A 20,045-nucleotide genomic window follows, 5' to 3' on the forward strand; every position below is an offset into this window, starting at 1 on the left:
TGTTTATCTAAATTATATAAAACATTAAGATGTTTTAGTGACACTGAGATGCTACTGACTTCCTTTTTATTTTTAAATTGGAAATTATAGTTTGCCCTATAATTATATCTTTTATCAAACTTTCAGATTTTATCTTCATAGATTTAGTAATGTATTTATCATAACTAACCATTAGCAATTTAGTAATCTATTCTAAATGTAAATTAATCTCTTTAAGCTGCTTAGATAGTGAAATTAATTTAGACCACAGTAAGAGTACAAATATTCTTTGAAAGCACCTCATGTAACTCCAAAAGAGAGACATTATTCAGTACAGTGTTTGATTTTTAAGAGTCCATCAAATGCTGATCATGAAAAAAGGGCTACTGATAACATTCTTTCATAAAGTTTTACCTTATGATTCTGCAAAATGCTAGATACTAAGAGAAAATTAGAATAAGGAAAATAGACATAGTGAAAAGAGAGAGTAACTGCTGCAATATCAGATGTCAGTAATAGAAAATTGAACTTGGTATCACATTTATACTTATGAGAAGTATGTGAATATAAGCAAATTTGATAATTGCTAACTTGCCATTACTCTAATAATGATTGTCTGTCTGCATGTGAATTCAGATACTAGATTAAATAGGAAGAATTTTGTATACATCTTAGGCCTATCCAGTTGTGAGGACATGCTCTCAGGCCAGTCACCTCAGACACTACTGAATTCAGACTGAGTGGCTGAAGGCTATAAATTCTGAATATTAAATAATTAGAGCATACGAGGAACTAACTTCAGATTTGTGCACCCCATTCTTCATAACTGCAAAAGACCTTTCTTTCAGTCTTTTATGTTAACATTCATAACAATCATAGGAGATATATCAAGAACGTTTGGAACAGTTATATATAAACTGTGTTTGACCTGATCATTTTTTTCAATAAATCTTAAATTGTTCTTCATGATGAGTTTTCTGCAGTAAGAAGATGCATTGCTCTCTTTTACCAAATGTAGCATTTTTATTCCTTTTTTTAGGCTGCATGCTTACCATTCATCAGTTATTTACCAGTGGTTAACCATAATACACTAAATTCACACCATTTAAGTTGTAAGAGGTTTGGTTAGGGTGTTCTGAAATACAAATTTTGTAAGAGACCATGGTGAAGCAGGCTACAACGGCATCCTTTGCGACCTGGAAAGTCACCTTAGAGGGTGGCAGTTCTTGTTTCCATAAGACATTGGCTTCAGTTCATAAACCGGTTATATACTATGCAAATCCACACAACCTGCTTTGGGTACAATACAAGGTTATTCTGTTTTATTATCCTCCCATTGCTGAGTAGTGTAGTTCTGTGCTACTGAGCAGCTAGAGGTTTGAAAACCACGTGTAAATGCAGTATTCTTTGAGTGGTACTTGTACTGATGAGGGCCTTTAGCATTACTTTGGGTGGAAAATTGAACAGTGAGGAGATGTTTGTCTTTAGTACTCATTAGCCATGTAGGGCCATACACAAAATGAGTAGGTGCACACTATGGCAGCGGTTTAGCTGCATGTTTCTGTGGATTTCAGTGGGGTAAAATCTACAGAGGTGATGCAGAACAGTTTCATCTTGCAGATCCTGCTTAAGTAGTGGAGTGTGTGTGTGTGTGTGTGTGTGTGTGTGTGTGTGTGTGTGTGTGTGTGTGTGTGTGCGTGTGTGCGTGTGTGCGTGTGTGTGTGAGAGAGAGAGAGAGAGACAAGCTTTGTAAGTGTGTATGCAAGGGTTTACAGGAACAGTGAGTGAGTATGTGACTTTATGTGCACTGAATGCTCTTATTGTGTGTTGGGGGGGTGACCATTTCTTAATATGGCCTGTGGCTGGCATGGATATGGTTAAAGTGTGTGTATAGCATGGTAGTGCTGGTTATTTGTATATGTCTGTGTTTTTTTGTGAACAAGTGTCAGTATTTGGTCATTATTTTCAGACAGGGTAAGCAGACCAGAGCAGGTCTGTGGCCCTGTTGTGTTATCTTTGGCCTTTCCCACCTAACAGTCATTTGGGTAAGAAAAGTGTGCTATGTTTGTGTGTGTGTGTGTGTGTGTGTGTGTGTGTGTGTGTGTGTGTGTGTGTGTGTGTGCGCGTGCGCGTGCTTGTGCCTGTTTGTCTGTCTGTGTGGGAAATGACCACTACCGAACTTGATTTATGGATGCCATTGATAGAGATATTGTAGATGCATAGTGTGGTAGTATTGGTTGTTTGTGTCTATCTGTGTACATACATGTGTTTGAGTTTATTGTGTGAGAGTGTTTGTGCAGGTGTGTATGACTGTGTCTACATTTGGTCTTTACTTTTAGACAGGTAAGCTGACCAAATTAGGTCTCTGGACTGTAAGTACCATATTCTACTTGGCTTATCCCATCTAACAGCCATTGGGTTAGTAAGATATGCATGATAATGTGTGTATGTGTGTCTCCTCTGCTCTTCTGCATTCAGCAGTCTGCCTGTTTTCCATTCCTGTCTTCCCACCAATTCTTTCTCTCCTGGGTTGTGGCTGCTTGAATGCCTCGGTGAATCTCCTGACCACCACCACCAATTCTTGCAGTCCATCTCACTGGTATTTTCACAGATGTAAAGTGTTTTCTGCTCTTCTTTTTCAGGGCGACTCTTTTTCATATATACGTAACATTGATCTTGTGCACCTATATCCTGTCCCCCATCTTTCTCATTTTGTCTCTTGTGAAAGGAGGTTTTGTTTCTCTAATCGGTAGTTGTATCTTCCCCCTCATCCCTTGTAACCTTTTAGCACCTTTTCCTCTAGATTCCACACAGCAACCTGACAACCCTTTTTCTTTTATAGTCTCCAAAATTACATGTAATTCTCAAAATGTAGCCTGATTAGTGCTTATAGTTTCATAGGTTTATACTAGGCCAACAACCACCAGGGTCTTGACAAGTCTAGTCATGAAACCTAATTCAGTTTTGTCCCCGAGTTTCTTGGATGCCTATATGGTGGGGTATTTTAGTAAAGAGGTAGCTGAGGGATATTTGGGGGGTATGTTAGCTGGGAATTAAATTACTTACTGTCGACCTCTGTCCATCAGAGATATGGGGAACAGACTGGGGAGTGCAAACTAAACCCTGTAACTTGTGTTCAGGAGGTAAACATCTTAACTATTATTCTAATTTGTCTAATGTCTTAGCATGCTTCTGATGTCTACTGTATGATGGTATAGCTCAGCTTTCAGTTAAATGCAGCCACTTTCTTATCATTTTGCTTTTGGTGGTGTAGTCCAGTTGTGGTGAACACTCCATTTCTTGCTCTGTTGCCATCAGTTCAACTTCTCCATATGATGCTTTACATCAGAGTTGCTGTTACTCAGTGCAGTGCTTTGTATTTTTCTGCAGTGAAGATTGATTGTCCTTTAGCCTAATTCAACCCAGGCAGGAGCTCTCTGGGCCCTGGAGCTCTCCATCCGGTGCCCCCATAAGGAATTCCATGGTGGGGGCATCTGCCTGACCCCACTCACCCAGGCAGAAGCTCTCCAGGCCCTGTAGCCTTCCGCCCGATAACCCCTTAAGGACTTCTGTAAGGGCCGACCCCTACAGGCCTCCCTTTGACCCTTGTGAGAGACATACATCCACTGGCTTGTCTCGGAGGAACCTTGCCACCTCCATGTCCTCTGCAGGCTGCCAAATTCTGCCATATCATGCCTGCCCTCTGAGCCTCTCAGGGAAGCCTCCCTCCTATCCCGGCCAGCCCCGCAGAACTCCCCTCGGCTGCCGAGGGGCAGGTTCACTCTCATTAGGACTTCCGAGTACCCTTCCTTTCCGATCCAGAGCACCACGGTCCCTGTGTCCCACAGGCTGCCAGAACATGCAGTGTCACACATGCCCTCGGGCCTCTGAGGGGAGCTTCAGTCCAGTCCCAAGTGGCCTCGCGGAACACCCCTTGGCCACAGAGGGGCAGGTCCGCTCTCATCAGGACTTCTGAGTCCCCCTGTTCTCACGTCCAGAGCGGCTTTGGGGACTTTGCGATGTTTCGTGGATGCCATCAGGTATGGGGTGAGGTTGGGCACCTTCCCCCTGCCTGGCAGGAGCTCTCCCGGTCCCGCAGTCTCCCACCAGTCCCTCTCTTAAGGACTTTCGTCAATGGGGCCTCTTCCTGACCCCGGTCAGTCATTCAAGAGCTTTCCAGGCCCTGCAGCCCTCCGCCCAGCACCCCTTGAGGACTTTCATCTTGGGGAGGGCCTCTGCCTGACCCTGCTCACCCAGGTAGGAGCTCTCTGGGCCCTGCAGCCCTCCGTCCATGCCCCCTGAAGGATTTCCATTGTGAAGGCTCCTGCCTGACCATACTCAGCTGGACAGGAGCTCTCTAGGCCCCACACCCATCTGCTCGGCGCTGCCCTAAGGACTTTTGTCAGGGCCAGCCATGCAGGCCTCCCCTTCGACCATGGTGAGAGACATCTTTCCCTGGCTGTGGCCACCGCCTTTCCTCGGGAGAACCCTGACACCTCCATGTCTCCTGCAGGCTGCCAGATTTGTGCCATGTTATGAGTACCCTTGGAACCTCTCAGAGGGGCTTCCGTCCAATCCCGGCCAGCCTCACAGAACTTCCCTCGGCTGCTGAGGGGTAGTTATGCTCTCATCGGGACTTCCAAGTCCCCTTCCTTTCTGGTCCAGAGCACCATGGTCCCTATCACCCCCATATCTCCTGAAGGTGCCAAATCATGCCATGTCACTCATGCCCTCGGGACTTCTCAGGGGAGCTTCCCTCTGATCATGGCCGGTCTCGCGGAACTCCTCTCGGCCACCGAGGGGCAGGTCTGCTCCCATCAGGGTTTCCGTGTCCCCCTGTTGTCCCATCCAGAGCAGCTCCGAGGACTTTGCGATTTTTCAGGGATGCAGTCAGGTACGGGGTGAGGTTGGATGCCTTCTCCCCTGGCAGAAGGCTTCCAGGCCTTGCAATCATTTGCCCGGTGCTTCCTTAAGGACTTTCATTGTGGGGGCTCCACCTGACCCCAATAACCCTGGCAGAAGCTCTCTGGGTCCCGCAGCCATCTGGCTGGTGCTCCCTTGAGGACTTCTGTCATGGGTGGCCCTTTCTGACCCCGCTCACTCAGGCAGGAACTCTCAGCAACCCACAGCCATCCACCAGTGCTCCCTACCCGGCCACTTTCCGCCTCTCTCCCCCTTCCGGACTTCTGTCTCAGAAGGGGCTGTGGTCTGGACCCCCTCACCCAGGCGGGAGCTCTCCCATCCCAGCCTGGCCATTTTCCCCCCCTCTCTCCCTTCCGGACTTCCATCAGGAGAGACACCCTGTGGATTTCCACTTCTACCCAGGCGAGAGAGCTCTTTTTCCGGGTTACATATCTCCTGAAGGTTGTCAAATCATGCAGTGTCAACCATGCTCTCTGAGCCCCTCATGGGAGCTTCACTCTGATCCTTCTTAGCCTTGTGGAACTCTGCTGGGCTGCAAGGCCTCAGACAGTCCCTCATCCAGACTTCTGTGACACTTGTTTTCCCTTTTGCCCTCCACCTAGGGCTTTCAAACTCACCCAGGAGATGGCCCCATGCATTTTGCTGCACACCTCTCTCTCTGTCCTCCGCAGTGCCAGGTGCCGATGAACATGCTTCACCTTGAGCCTCCTGTCAAGTAGCCCCTTGCCTCCTGTATGGTGCTGGGTGAAGGACCGGAGGCCGACCCGACTCCTGCGGCTGGCCCTGGGTGTGAGATGCTACCATGGCTGTATCTCCTCACCTTTCTTACAAGGTTAAAAGCAAACCCTGGATTATTTACAAGAGGGGGACTCATTTAAAGGAATTATTACAACATAAAAATCACCCCACAGTGGAAGTGTGGCATGTACAAATGTGAAATGTGTAACTACTGTAAATACATGAGTACAGGACAAGACATTGAAGTTAAAAATATTAGTTTTAAAATCAAATTGAAGTACACTTGTCAGTCCAAGTTTGTGGTTTATGTAGCTCAGTGTCAATGCTGTGCAGCGTTTTACATAGGTAAAACGGATAGAAGGTTAAAAGAACGAGTATACGAACATCTATATAAAATAAAGTCCCTTAACAGAGAAAATGCACTGGCTAGACACATTATTTCCTATCCACAACATTCATTTTGTTCAAAGCAATTGATTCAGTTGTTGATGATAGTCGGGGGGGGCCCGCTTACACTTTTACTTGAGCAACTTGAGTTAAGTTGGCAAATACGCACTGGGGCAATGTTTTACCCGGGTTTGAATGAGACAATATCTTTAAACAGTATACTGAAGTTGAAAAATCTTAAATGTTAATATGTGTATGCATTTTTTATAAAATGCATTCATATTTGTGATATCTGACTTAATTTGACTCGGATATGTAAGTTTCTGACTTCTTAGTTAACTAAGTAATATTATATTTGAGAGTCAACACAATAATTTGAGATATAGTATTGTTAGTATATGTATGTTTGTACATATGTTTCTATCACCATTACAGGTAAAAATTCTGAAGGAAGGGGAAGGGTTGAGATGTTCAAAAATATTGTCAGTCATATTTGTTTTTAAAGTAGCAATAATGTGGATGTGCCTTTAAGACACAAGATTTTAATTAGAAGTGTCATGTGACAAAAAGGGTGTGTATATATTGCTTGTGTTGAAGTTTGTTCAGTTTCTGATGAAGTCTTGCCACATGTGCAAGACGAAAAGCGCTTCATTAAACTGAAAGAGAATTAAACCGAGAGAGAATTTGCTTTGGTGTTTCCAAGCTGTCTTTTTGTTTTTCGCTAGTTTGTCTTACTTTGGTTCCTGTCTGTTGCAGATAATCCCACATGTGGCAGCTTTGCACCATTCGCTCCTCAGCTAAGCACATACTCCAAATGTCTGAACCTGTGGTTTCTGGCATACTGAACAGGATTACTATTGCAACAACACATCATCTGTAGGGTAAAACTAACCTGTGTCATGACAATCTAAACTCAGCTCACGTTCCCTATTAGTGGGCGAACAGACCAATGCTTGGTGAATTCTGCTTTACAATGATAGGAAGAGCTGACTTTGAAGGATCAAAAAGCGACATCACTATGAACGCTTAAGGCTGCCACAAGCCAGTTATACCTGTGGTAACTTTTCTGACACCTACTGCTTAAAACCTAAAAAAGCCAGAAGGATCGTGAGGCTCCGCTTTCACGGTCTGTATATTCATACTGAAAATCAAGATCAAGTGAGCTTTTGCTCTTCTGCTCCATGGGAGGTTTCTGTCCTCCCTGAGCTCGCCTTAGGACACCTGTATTAATTTTTGACAGGTGTTCCGCCCCAGTCAAACTCCCCACCTGACACTGTCCCTGGAGTGGGTCACACCCGGGCATTGGAGCCAGAAACGAGAGCCTCAGTGGGACCCCCCACCTCACTGGGAAAAGTGAAAAAACGATGAGTAGTGGTATTTCACTGTTGGCCGAGGCCTCCCAGTTATTTCTACACCTCTCGTGTCTCTTCCCAGTGCCAGACTAGAGTAGAGCTCAACAGGGTGTTCTTTCCCTGCTGATTATGCCAAGCCCGTTTCAATGGCTGTGGTTTCACTAGATAGTAGGTAGGGACAGTGGGAACATCGTTCATCCATTCATCTTCTTCTTCTTTCGACTTTTCCTGGTTAGGGGTCGCCACAGCGCATCACCTGTCCGCTCATGATTGGCAGTGGAGTTTTATGGTGTTGAGTTGCCAGCTCGGCGCCCAACCTTCCAAGGAAGACACACACACACACACACACACACACACACACACACACACACACACACACACACACACACACACACACACACTTACTCATGCCTAGGGCCAATTTAGAGTGTCCAATCCATCTATAGCATGTCTTTGGGATGTGGGAGGAAACCGGAGCACCCAGAGGAAACCCACGCGACCACAGGAAACCCAAGCGACCACAGGGAGGACATGCAGACTTCGCACAGAAGGCACCCCAGCCAAGGATTGAACCAGAGAACCTCTTGCTGTGAGGCGACAACGCTAACCGCTGCACCACTGTGGCTGCCCCTCGTTCATACATTCGTGTGCATCACTAATTAGATGACGAGGCATTTGGCTACCTTAAGAGAGTTAGTTACTCTCGCCGTTTACCTGCGCTTCATTGAATTTCTTCACTTTGAAATTCAGAGCACTGAGCAGAAATCACATTGTGTCAACATCCATCTCGGGCCTTTGCGATGCTTTGTTTTAATTAAACAGTTGGGTTTCCCCGGTATGCACCAGTTCTAAGTCAGCTGCTAGCTGATGGACGATGGGGGATACCGGTCGGGACCAGCACCCACCACAGCTGGAGCTATTCACAGGAAGGGGCCGGCACGCGTCCAGAGTGGGGGAAGGGGGAGCAGGGTGAGGGGGGATGCCTTTTCCAACCACGGTGCGCCCCCAGCCCCATTTCATGCCTGAGCCCGACTGAGCCAGCCCTTATAGCCAGTCCTTTTCCCGAAGTTATGGATCTGGCTTGCCGACTTCTCTTACCTATATTGTTCTAACTGGCTAGAGGCTGTTTACCTTGGAGACCTGCTGCGGACATGGGTATGGCCCAGCGTGAGACTTACACCCTCTCCACCGGATTTTCAAGGGCCGGCGAGAGCTCACCTGATGCCGCCAGAATATCGATGCTTTCCAGGGTGCTGGCCTCTCTCTTGGGGTGAATCCATTCCAGGGTGCCCTGCCCTTTACAAAGAAAAGAGAACTCTCCAAGGGGTCCCCCTTGGCTTCTCCGGGATCATTTAAGTCACTGCACTCGCCGCAAGGTGCCTGTCTCCGCGGCTCCAGATTTAGGGATCTAAACCCAATTACCTTTTGATCTGCCCAGGGTGATGGAGGCCATCACCTGTCCCTTCGGAACGGCACTCGCCTATCTCTCAGGAGCCATGTTCAACTGCTCTTCACATGGAACCCTTCAACACTTCAGCCTTCAAAGCTGTCATTTGAATATTTGCTACTACCACCAAGATCTGCACCCATGACGGCTCCAACCGGGCCTTCGCCCTGGGCTTCAGTGCCACAGCAGCAGCCCTCATACTCATCGCAGTGTAGTCCCCTCATCTCCCAGTGACAGTTTGGTATGGGCCCGACGCTGCAGCGCCATCCATTTTCAGGGCTAGTTGATTCGGCATGTGAGTTGTTGCACACTCCTTAGTGGATTTCGACTTCCATGGCCACTGTCCTGCTGTCTAGATCAGCCAACACCTTTTCTGGGGTCTGATGAGCATCAGCATCGGGTGCCTTAACCCGGCAATCAGTTCATCTCGCATTGCCAATTCTGCTTACCAGAAGTGTCCCACTGGGTGCTTGCAATCCATGCCTGACTCCAAGCCAGCGAGTCAGGCTTCTTACCCATTTAAAATTTGAGAATAGGTTGAGATCGTTTTGGCCCCAAGACTTCTAATCATTTGCTTTACCAGATACAACTGCGTCCGCCAAGCACCAGCTGTCCTGAGAGAAACTTCAGAGGGAACCAGCTACTAGATGGTTCGATTAGTCTTTCGCCCCTATACCCAGGTCGGATGACTGATTTGCACATCAGGACCATTATGGACCTCCACCAGAGCTTCCTCTGGCTTCGCCCTGCCAAGGCATAGTTCACCATCTTTCGGGTCCCACCACGTACGCTTACACTCCACCTCCCCGATGGGACAGCTGAAATGGGGAGGGGGAATCCTGTCTCAGCTGCCGCATGCCGGCCCTCACTTTCATTGCGCCTTGGGTCTCCTGCCCAGCCTCGGACTCGTGCACCTGTTAGACTCCTTGGTCCGTGTTTGAAGATGGGACGGGTGGGTCACTGATGTTGCCCAAGGTGAGCTTTGTGGCCCAGCACCAGGATGCGGTTGGGCCGCACTGAGGACTGTCTGGTTCATTCAACAGTCCTGCCGGGGGCTGGGGGCCTCCACCGCGAGATTGGGGGTGGGTGCAGTGGCGGTCGTCTCCCATGACTCCGGGGCATGGCAAGAGCTAATATCATGAGCTGTAACAGTCCCCTCCAGAGAGGGGAGCCACCTTCCACATGGTCTTACTAGCCGACCTGGAGCTGGTTGCGGCACACCCAGAGGGGGGGATCCCGCTCACCCACCGAGGTGAATCCTCTGGGTGGACTGTGTGGACCCCACCCGCTTACCTCTGAATGGTTTCACACCCTCTTGAACTCTCTCTTCAAAGTTCTTTTCAACTTTCCCTTACGGTACTTGTCTGCTACAGGTGTCTTGTCTATGTTTAGCCTTAGATGGAGTTTACCACTCACTTTGGGCTGCTTTCACAAACAGTCTGACTCTGTGAAGACTTGATCCCGATTCTCCATGGCCTGCCACGCACTACCAGCAGGATGTGCCTTGATCACAAGGACTTGACCCCCTGGGTAGCACCGGGGAGATGGATTTCTGTATGCCACATTTCCCTGCACCTATCGCCTAGGTGGGGATTTGGCACTGGGCTCCTCCCTCTTCACTTGCCATTACTGAGGGAATCTTGGTTAGTTTCTTTTCCTCCGTTTAGTAATATGCTTAAATTTGGTGGGTCACCATGTCTGATCTGAGGTCACAATCCGAGCGAGATCAAGGTTAGTGTGTAGGCAGGTGGGTCCAGAGGAAGTGGGCAGACATCGGGCCTCACCCCAGGATGGCAGCCGAGTGGCAATACCACCAACAGCCTCTGGGGGTGGCAGGCCGGACGCATGCTTGTGCCCTCCCATCTGTGGACGGGTTTTCCTGGCTCGAGGTGATGTAAGCTCCTCTCCTCCATCCACATCTAGCCCTGGGGGGAATGGGGGCCTGCCGTGGGCTCCCTCGACTCTTCAGCCATGCCTCAGTGTGGGCAGGACACTCCCGAGGGCAATGGAAGGTACAACGACCCTCAGACAGACGTAAACCCAGGAGTAACCATGGGCAGCAAAGTGCGTTCGAAGTGTCGATGGTCAATGTGTCCTGCAATTCACATTAGTACTTGCAGCTAGCTGCATTCTTCATTGACGTGTGAGCCGAGTAATCCACTGTTCAGACACGTACTGTTCTCTTTTCAGTTGCTGGGGCCACCGCTGCCCGCACAGCGTTGCACCGTTCATGAGCACGTGAGGTTTCATGGGCATTGTTGCGGGTGCCCTTACTGGGGTTACTGTCCCCAAGCCGTGGGATGGCAGATAGTCCTGCGGCAGCCAGTGTGTGGCCAAAATGCCGATCCTCTAGGTCTTCGAACCATCCACAGGTACCCACGACACCTGTCGAGGGGGGATGACACCAGTGTGCGACCCATGGTGGTGGCCCGCTCGGCCAGAGGGAAGGGCTAGTGTCCCCCCAGTGGGGACAGCACCTTCTCCCTCCCACATGGGGAGCCGATCACCTCCTGGGCACATGGTGGACTGCACTGCTAGGTTGGGTGTGCCCTCCACGGTCATTCCCTTAGGGTGGCGGAGAGTGCCCGTGCCTCCCGCTGTGCAGATGGGACCCCCTCCCTCCTCTCGCTCTCTCCCTCAGGAGTCATGGGCTCCGTCCTACCAGAGCATGTGGAGAGAGGGGCCAAAGAGAGACACATAGAGGGTCAGGGCGATGGAGCGAGGAGAGGTGGTACCTGGGGACGGCGCCATCCCGGGACCCTCAGCATTAATGATCCTTCTGCAGATTCACCTAAAGAAATCTTGTTATGACTTTTATTTCCTCCAGATAGTCAAGTTTGATCATCTTCTCAGCGCACCTCCAGGGCTATGACTGATTGCACCAGGGCCGATCCTTGGACTTCACTAAACCATCCAGTTGGTAGTAGCGACGGGTGTTGTACACAAATGGCAGGGACTTAATCAACTTAAGCTTATGACCTGCACTTACTGGAAATTCCTTGTTCGTGGGGAACAATTGCAAACCCGGTCCCTATTTCAAATTGGTTTCAGCGGATTACCCAGACCTGTCGGCCAAGGGTAGATATATATTGATCCATTCAGTGTTAGCACATGTGCAGCCCAGGACATTTAAGGGCATGACATACCTGTTATTGCTCAATCTCATGTAGTTGAAAGTCGCTTGTCCATCTAAGAAGTTGGAGATGACCGCATGGGGCCATATAACTAGTAAACGTGGAGGAGTCTCATTTGTTATTGGAATTAACTAGACAGATCACTCCACCAACTAAAAATGGCCATGCACCACCACCCACAGAATCGAGAAAGAATTATCACGCTGTCAATCCTTTCTGTGTTTGGGCCGGGTGAGGTTTTCCATGTTGAGTCAAATTAAGTCACAAGCTCCACTCCTGATGGTGTCCTGTCAGTTCCTTTAAGTTTCAGCTTTGTAACCATCCCCCCCCAGAACCCAATGACTTTGGTTTCCCGGAAGCTTCCTGGCGGGTCATGGGAATAATGCCACCGGTTTGCTAGTCGGCATCGTTTATGGTTGGAACTACGACGGTGTCTGATCATCTTCAAACCGCCGACTTTCGTTCTTGATTAATGAAAACATACTTGGCAAATGCTTTCGTTTGTCTTGAACCAGTCAAATTTCACCTCTAGTGGCACAATACGAATGCCTGCAGCCATCCTTCTTAATCATGGCCCCAGTTCAAAAACCAACAAAATAGAACTGGAGTCCTATTCCATTATTCCTAGCTGAAGTACCAGGCAGTTGCCCTGCTTTGAATACTCTAATTTTTTCAAAGTAAACACTTAGCACCCCCGGGACACTCAGCTAAAAGCATCCAGGGAGCACCAAGAGGCAGGGGCTGGGACAGGCGGTAGCTCACCTCACAGCGGACCACCAGCCTGATGCCAAGATCCAACTACGAACTTTTTAACTGCAGCACCTTTAATATATGCTATTGGTGATGGAATTACCGCAGCTGCTGGCACCAGACTTTCCCTCCAGTAGATCCTCATTAAAGGATTTAAAGTGCACTCATTCCAAGTAAAGGGTCTCTAAAGAGTCCTGTATTGTTATTTTTTGTCACTGCCTCCCTGAGTCGGGAGTGGGTAATTTGCACGCATGCTGCCTTCCTTGGATGTGATAGCTGTTTCTCAAGCTCCGTCTCTGGAATCAAATCCTGATTCCCCGATGTTCTTCGTGTTTCACTACTGCAGTCATAACAATTAGGTTATCCATGCTGTGGTAGCCCTCAGTCAGTCTAAATACCAGAGTCAAGGTTTTGTGCGTCGGCTGCTGTCGCTTGCTGGTTGACGTTAGGTCATCCGGGCTATAAAGGAGAGCAGGCGATGCCATTACCTCAGTCTTTCTTGCCATGGAGCCCATAGCAGAAGCAATTCCCAACAGTGCCGGTCGGTTGTTTCCAGATTTTGAACTTCAGCTGAAAACGTCTAAAGCTAAGTACCCCGTTGGGGATCCTTCCTATGTTCATCGTGTTTCACTGCTGCAGTCATTACACTTGGGTTATCCTGCCGTCAGGCGGTCCCGCAGTCAGCCAGAGTTCCAAAGTCTTGGTCCGGCGTTGGTTGCTGTCGCTTCTTCCCTGATGTCAGTGCGCCAGGGGTATATAAGATGCAGCCGACGCCATTTTCCCCAGTCTTTCTTGCCGTGCGGTGCCCGAAGCGAAAGCAGTTCGCAAGTGCCGGTCAGCCGACTCCTGAGATTTTCGAATTCGAATTTCAGAACCGAAGTCTTCAATAAAGCTAAGAACCCCGTTGGGGAAACTTTTTCTTGCCTCAGACCGATGTCAGTAAAAGTTAATAATTGCATTTCTTGTGGGAAGCAAATACCTCATAAAGATTTTCATTCTTACTGTATTCCATGCCTAGGCCTAGACCACGACATCATTAGTTGTTGGTTTTGTGCGAGATTTAACAAGCGCACTATTAAACGTCGATTTGATTTTGCTCATCATTATTTTGGCCGAAGGTTCAATTATACCATGCCATCGGAACAACCAACGACCGGAATACACAAAAAACGCAAAGACAAAGATAAGGACAGGCATCCGAGGTCCAAAACTGATGACGAAGTCTCTTCTAGGCCAGTCACCTGTTCTCAATGAGGCGCTTTTGCAGCCCCTGACACCCGCTACCTCAGAGAAACAGGCCGCCTCCGACTCCCACGTGGAGATTACTAGGCCTCTGGAAACTCAAGGTATTGGGCCTACGGAAATTAACCCCTCAGATGGGTCCGGAGCCACTGAGCAGGCATCAGCTTCTGAGGGCGTTTTCAGACCTTCACAGCTTACCATCAGAACAACAACCAAGTCTAAAACTCCATTAAAGACAAAGAAACAAATACAGCATTCACCTGGACAGGCCTCCATGCCTAAAAAACAGATGCTCAAAATGGCCGAAGACCTAATTACTCTGATCAGGGGTTCCCATCCCCCTCCTGATAAAAGGCCTAGGCAGAATACAGACTCTGATTCCTCTGAACCAGGTTTCCATTTCTTCTGATTCCTCTTCAGACCAGGGATACTCTTTACCCCCCTATGAGGACTCTGATGCTGAAGAATCAATCCCTTCAGCCTCTCCTCCTGAGGATTACTCTTTTGGGGAAACTTTACACACCATGAGAGAGCATTTCCATTGGGAGAGTCAGGATTATTCAGAATCCAAGAAAAGGCTCAGAGATTTTCTTTTATTGCCTCAGCACAGGCCCCTTGCTATTCCGCCTGTGTTAGATATTGTGGATGATGTGTTCTCTGAATCCAGTTTAACCCCTGACTCTTTGTCCCCAGCACCAGTCAAGCCGGATAGGTACTACAGAGTCCCTGACTCTCACAAATTTCTTTATAAAACCCTGCTGCTGACCCAGAAACTATTTCCCAGGGTCCCAAAGGGGTAAAGGCATCCACTGCTAAAAATCCAGTTCCTTGTGACAGGGATTCTAGAGCATTAGATAGATGGGGGAAGAAAGTTTACACTTCTGCTACTTCAGCAGTAAGGGCTTTAAATTGCCAGTTCCACATGCTTAAATACCAACAATATTTAATGTCTGTGTTACAACAGAAAATGCCTACAAGCTCAGAAAGTCCTGACTATAAGGAAATGCAGGATTTGTTGCATGCAGCTGAACAAGTGGGAAAACATACTCTGCAATGTGGTTTTGATTCATTAGAGGCTTCTTGTAGAGCCGCAGTTACAGGATCTGTGATTCAAAGGCATGCTTGGTTAAAAGAACAAGGTTTACCTGATCATGTTAAGGCAAAATTATTGGATGCTCCTTTACAGCATTATATCTTGTTTGGTGTTAAGGCAGAAGAGGTGTTAAAGAAAGTAGAGGATAAGGCAAAATCTATGCAAACAGTGAAGGACTTTTTACAGGTACAGCCACCTCGATTTAGCAGAAATTGGCCCTCTAAAACTTGGTCCTTTCCAGTATCAGACAGACCACAAAGAGCAGATACAGACGCCTAAGAGGCAGATCTCAGCCCCAAGGCTCTTACAGACCACACAGTGGAGTGCTTCTACCCCAAAAGGAGGAGAAGTCAAGTCACAACCTTATAGGAAACAGTCCCAATGACTTCCCACTTCAAATGCCAAGCACTTACCTTTTGGCAGCTCCCTTAGGGGGGGAAACTAGCACTTTTTTCACAAAATTGACGTATAATCACTCAAGACAAATGGGTTCTGAATATTGTGTCTCAAGGTTACAGGTTCCACTTTCATACTCTACCAAGGCCAAAAGGAATGCCAGACCTGCCAAAAAATCAATGGACAGAGGCACAAAAACAAATTACAGCCCTCATGGACATGAGAGCTATTCAAAAAGTGCCACAACAGGAACAAGGACAAGGATTTTACTCAAGAGTTTTCTTGCTCCCCAGAAAGGACAAAGCCTGGAGACCCATACCTGGATGTTCCGAAATTCAGAATGTTGACACTACAGCAACTTCTTCCCATGCTGGGCAAGAAGGCTTGGCTTGTTACTTTGGACCTCAAAGAGGCATACCTGCATGTCCCAAACAGACAGAATTGCAGAAGATACCTCAGATTCATAGCTGGCACAATGCATTACCAATTCTCTGCACTGCCCTTTGGCTTATCTACTGCGCCCAGGGTCTTTACAAAAAGCCTGGCACCAGTAATTGCATTTTGCAGACAAAAAGCAATTCAAATATATCCCTACTTGGACGACTGTCTTATTCAAGCAGAGAGCAAGGACATTCTTCTAAAGCATCTGGCATTTGTAAAAAGATTGCTAATTTGCCTAGGGTACACAGTAAACGAAAAGAAGTCAAAAGTAGTGCCCTCACAAGAGATAATATTCCTGGGTGCCAGCTTAAATACAACGGCTCAGATGGCTTATCTCACACCAGACAAGCAAAGACAACTGACTCAGTACTTTCAAGTGATGGCAACAAAAAACCAACTCCCTGCAAGAAAAATTCTCCAGGCCTTGGGGTTCATGGCGTCCTGCATACTACTAATACCATATGCCAGACTGCATATGAGGAAATTACAATGGTACCTAAAAAGTGTTTTGACTCAACACTGTCACAGTTTGGAAACAGTAATACCACTTATTCCATGCCTACAACAGGAGTTTCGATGGTGGGCACAGGCATGTCTCCACAACAAGGGACAGCCTTTCACTTTACCCACAGCCAGGGAGACGCTAACAACAGATGCTTCGGATTACGCCTGGGGAGCACACATGGCAGGAAAATGTATTCAGGGCAAGTGGGCCGCAGACCAAATGCATCTTCACATCAATCAAAAAGAGATGCTAGCAGTACAAAATGCCCTAACAGCTTTCAAGGACCTTCTGCATCCAGGACAACTATTACTAAAGACAGACAACACCACATTTATGTGGTACATAAGCAAGCAAGGGGGCACTCATTCCTATCCCCTCTGCAGACAAGCCATGACTTTGTGGAACACAGCACTGACCTATTAACTTCATCTGCAAGCACAATTCCTGCCAGGAAAGAAAAATACCCTGGGAGACGACTTAAGCAGAAACATCATGGATCCTCACGAGTGGAAATTAAATCCACAAGTATTCAGCATGATAACGCAAAAATGGGTGTGCCCAGACATAGATCTTTTTGCCTCCCCTCTGAACAGCCAACTACAGAAATTCTGCACAAGGACTTACCACAAACAAGCATGGAAAGTAGATGCTCTCTCGTTCAGCTGCAAAACCCTAAAAGTTTATGCCTTCCCACAACTTCCTCTCCTTTCAAAGGTACTCCTAAAAGCCAGACAAGAAAGGCCAAAAATGATCCTGATTGCCCCAGACTGGCCACGCCAGCACTGGTACCCAATCTTAAAGAACTTGGCTCAAGGCCCAGCATGGATTTTACCTGAAATTCCTCATCTTCTGACTCAACAAAACAATCAGCTCCTGCACAGCCAGCTCAAAACCTTAAACCTGGCGGTATGGCAGATTACTTAGCCAAGCAACCAACACCTCTCTCTAAAGCTGTTATGGATGTCATTTTGGAGGCCAGGAGGCCCAGCACCAGGGAATCCTATTCAGAAAAGTGGAAGAGATTCTGCGCCTGGAACCAGGCTCAAAGCTATAACCCTCTGGTTCCAAATATTCCTCAGATATTACAATACTTAACTGAGATGCTGAACAAAGGCCTATCTTTTTCATCCATTAAGATCCACGCCTCTGCCATCTCAGCTCATTACAACACGGATCCTCCTATTTTCTCTCATCCATTATTAAAACAGTACCCCAGAGGGGCTAAAAACATAAGACTGCCCTGGAGAGCACCAACACCAACTTGGGACCTCAACTTTCTCTTGGAAAAGTTAACTTTACCTCATTTTGAGCCAGCCAATTCAGCAGAATTAAAATATGTGTCATGGAAAACTGCTCTGCTTCTGGCAATAACCTCAGCACAAAGAGTCTCAGAGTTACAGGCACTAATGGCAGTGGAACCTTTCATCATTTTTCATCAGGACAGGGTTTCCTTAAGAACAAACCCTACATTTATGCCAAAGGTGGTATCCAGTGTAGCTCTTAACCAAACTCTTCACTTGCCAACATTTTATCCAAATCCCCAGAATAAAGGGGAGAGACTTCTGCACTCATTGGACATACACAGGCAGTTACGCTTCTACTTGGACAAAACAAAAGCTTTCAGGAAAACTGAGCAATTGTTTGTAGCATACGCTGCAGGATCACAGGAAAAGGCTATTTCAAAGCAGACGATTTTTAAGTGGATAGGACACTGTATCCGTTTCTGCTACACACAGCATGGAAAAACTGTACCTAGCAACATTAGGCCACATTCCACCAGGGCAACAGCCACTTCAACTGCCTACCTTAGAGGAGTACCTACCAAAGATGTCTTGGAAGCTGCAACTTGGAGTTCAGTGCACACCTTTACCAAGCATTACCACTTGCCTCTTTACTCTAAATCTAGAGCTGGCTTTGCCACTGCAGTTCTGCAGGGCCTCATAGCCACCCCGAATCCTATATAGACCCAGCTACCCTACCTCAGCTTTGGGATTCAACCCAAGTGTAATGACTGCAGCAGTGAAACACGATGAACATAGTACAGTTTTGTACCTACCATAAATGTAGATGTTCGAGTGTATTCACTGCTGCAGTCCAGGTTACCCTCCCTCCATCCCCACTTCTTAGCTGGGACTTATCTATACCTTTCTACCCTAATACAACCTATGTGGTGTATTTGCTTGTAACTGAAGGTATTATTTTTATGTTTTATGTATGTTTTATTAGCAATATGTATTGCCTACCTGTTTGGGGGCACCTGACATCTGGGGCAAGAAAAACTGAAGAAAATGGCGTCGGCTGCATCTTATATACCCCTGGTGCACTGACGTCAGGGAAGAAGCGACAGCAACCAATGCCGGACCAAGACTTTGGAACTCTGGCCAACTGCAGGACCACCTGACAGCAGGATAACCCAAGTGTAATGACTGCAGCAGTGAATACACTCGAACATCTACATTTATGGTAGGTACAAAACTGTACTTTTTCTTGCACTAGCCGATGTCCAAAAAAGTGAATAACTGTCTCGCCTGTGGAAAGCAAGTACCACACCGAGACTTCCACTCTTACTGTGTCACTTGCTTACGCCCAGATCACGACGTCCCACACTGTCGTTTCTGTCCCCTCTTTAATGCTCACTCTATTCATCGTAGAGCTCTGTTTGTAGCCAGTTATTTTCGACTTCCATCTCCAATTACCGATATGGCATCTGTCAGTCAGCAAACTGCAGAGCTTCTAAAAAAATGCAAAGATAAGGATAGAGACAGACTGCATAAGGCCAAGCCTTCCGACGACACTACCGCTAAAAGGGTCATCAGTTCTTCAGAATTCAGTGAGGTGCCTTCGCAGCCCCTGGTGCCAGATTCGTTTACTTCGCAGGCCTCTACTGAAACCCCTAAGGAGTCCTGTATGCCCCAGAAATCCGCATCATCTACCGAACCTTTGGCTGTCTCTGCCTCAGTTGGGTCCAGAGCTGCTATGCAGGCATCAGCTTCCAAGGAAACTGCTCGCACTTCGGATCTCACTTCAAGGCTTTTGCCCTCTATTCCGACTACCACACCGACAGCACCGAGGGATACTCTTCAGGCTAGGCTTAGAGTTACTCCAAAGAGAACACAAAAAATTCTCCATTCCACCACTCTTCTCCCTCCTCAAATTAGAACGCTTAAAATGGCGGAGGATCTCCTCTCTTTCATCTGGAGTAGTCAAGCCTCACCTACCAAAAGGAGAAGGGAACCTTCTCCAGACATCCAGTGTGATTTAGACTCTGAGAGATCTGACTCCTCTGTTTATGAAGAGGAAAATCCTCTTACTGCCTATGAAGACTCAGATGTAGAAGAATCTATTCCTTTTGTATCACCTCCTGAGGAACTTTCCTTTAGGGACACTCTTTACACCCTAAGGGAACATTTCAAATGGGAATCACAGGATTTCCCTCAAATCAAGAAAAGACTAAGAATTTCTGAAACTACCCCAGCACAGACCTCTGGCCATCCCTCCCATCTTGGAAGTGGTAGATGATGTTTATTTAGAATCCAGCCTAACCCCTGACACCCTTCCACCTGCCCGCAAAAAGCCTGACCGGTAGTACAGGGTATCTGATTCACATAAATCCCTCTACAGAAACCCAACAGTAGATCCAGAGATAATTACTCGGGGA

At 47.4% G+C, this 20,045-nt stretch overlaps 1 protein-coding gene, 1 non-coding gene and 1 pseudogene across 3 annotated transcripts in view; 1 reads left to right on the top strand and 2 right to left on the bottom strand.

Moving 5' to 3' along the window:
* Positions 1–20,045, top strand: part of AGPAT3 (1-acylglycerol-3-phosphate O-acyltransferase 3) — a 1,609,180-nt gene that overhangs the window by 713,899 nt on the left and 875,236 nt on the right. The gene's annotated exons all lie outside the window — the stretch shown is intronic.
* LOC122803059 lies at positions 6,560–10,538 on the bottom strand (annotated as a pseudogene).
* On the bottom strand, positions 10,845–10,998 carry LOC122802938. The gene has a single exon (XR_006365017.1). It is a non-coding gene; the product is annotated as a 5.8S ribosomal RNA (ribosomal RNA).

This window comes from Protopterus annectens, chromosome 5.part0 (assembly GCF_019279795.1).
Source record: "Protopterus annectens isolate FY-2018-M chromosome 5.part0, PAN1.0, whole genome shotgun sequence".
Taxonomy (NCBI): Eukaryota; Metazoa; Chordata; order Ceratodontiformes; family Protopteridae; genus Protopterus; species Protopterus annectens.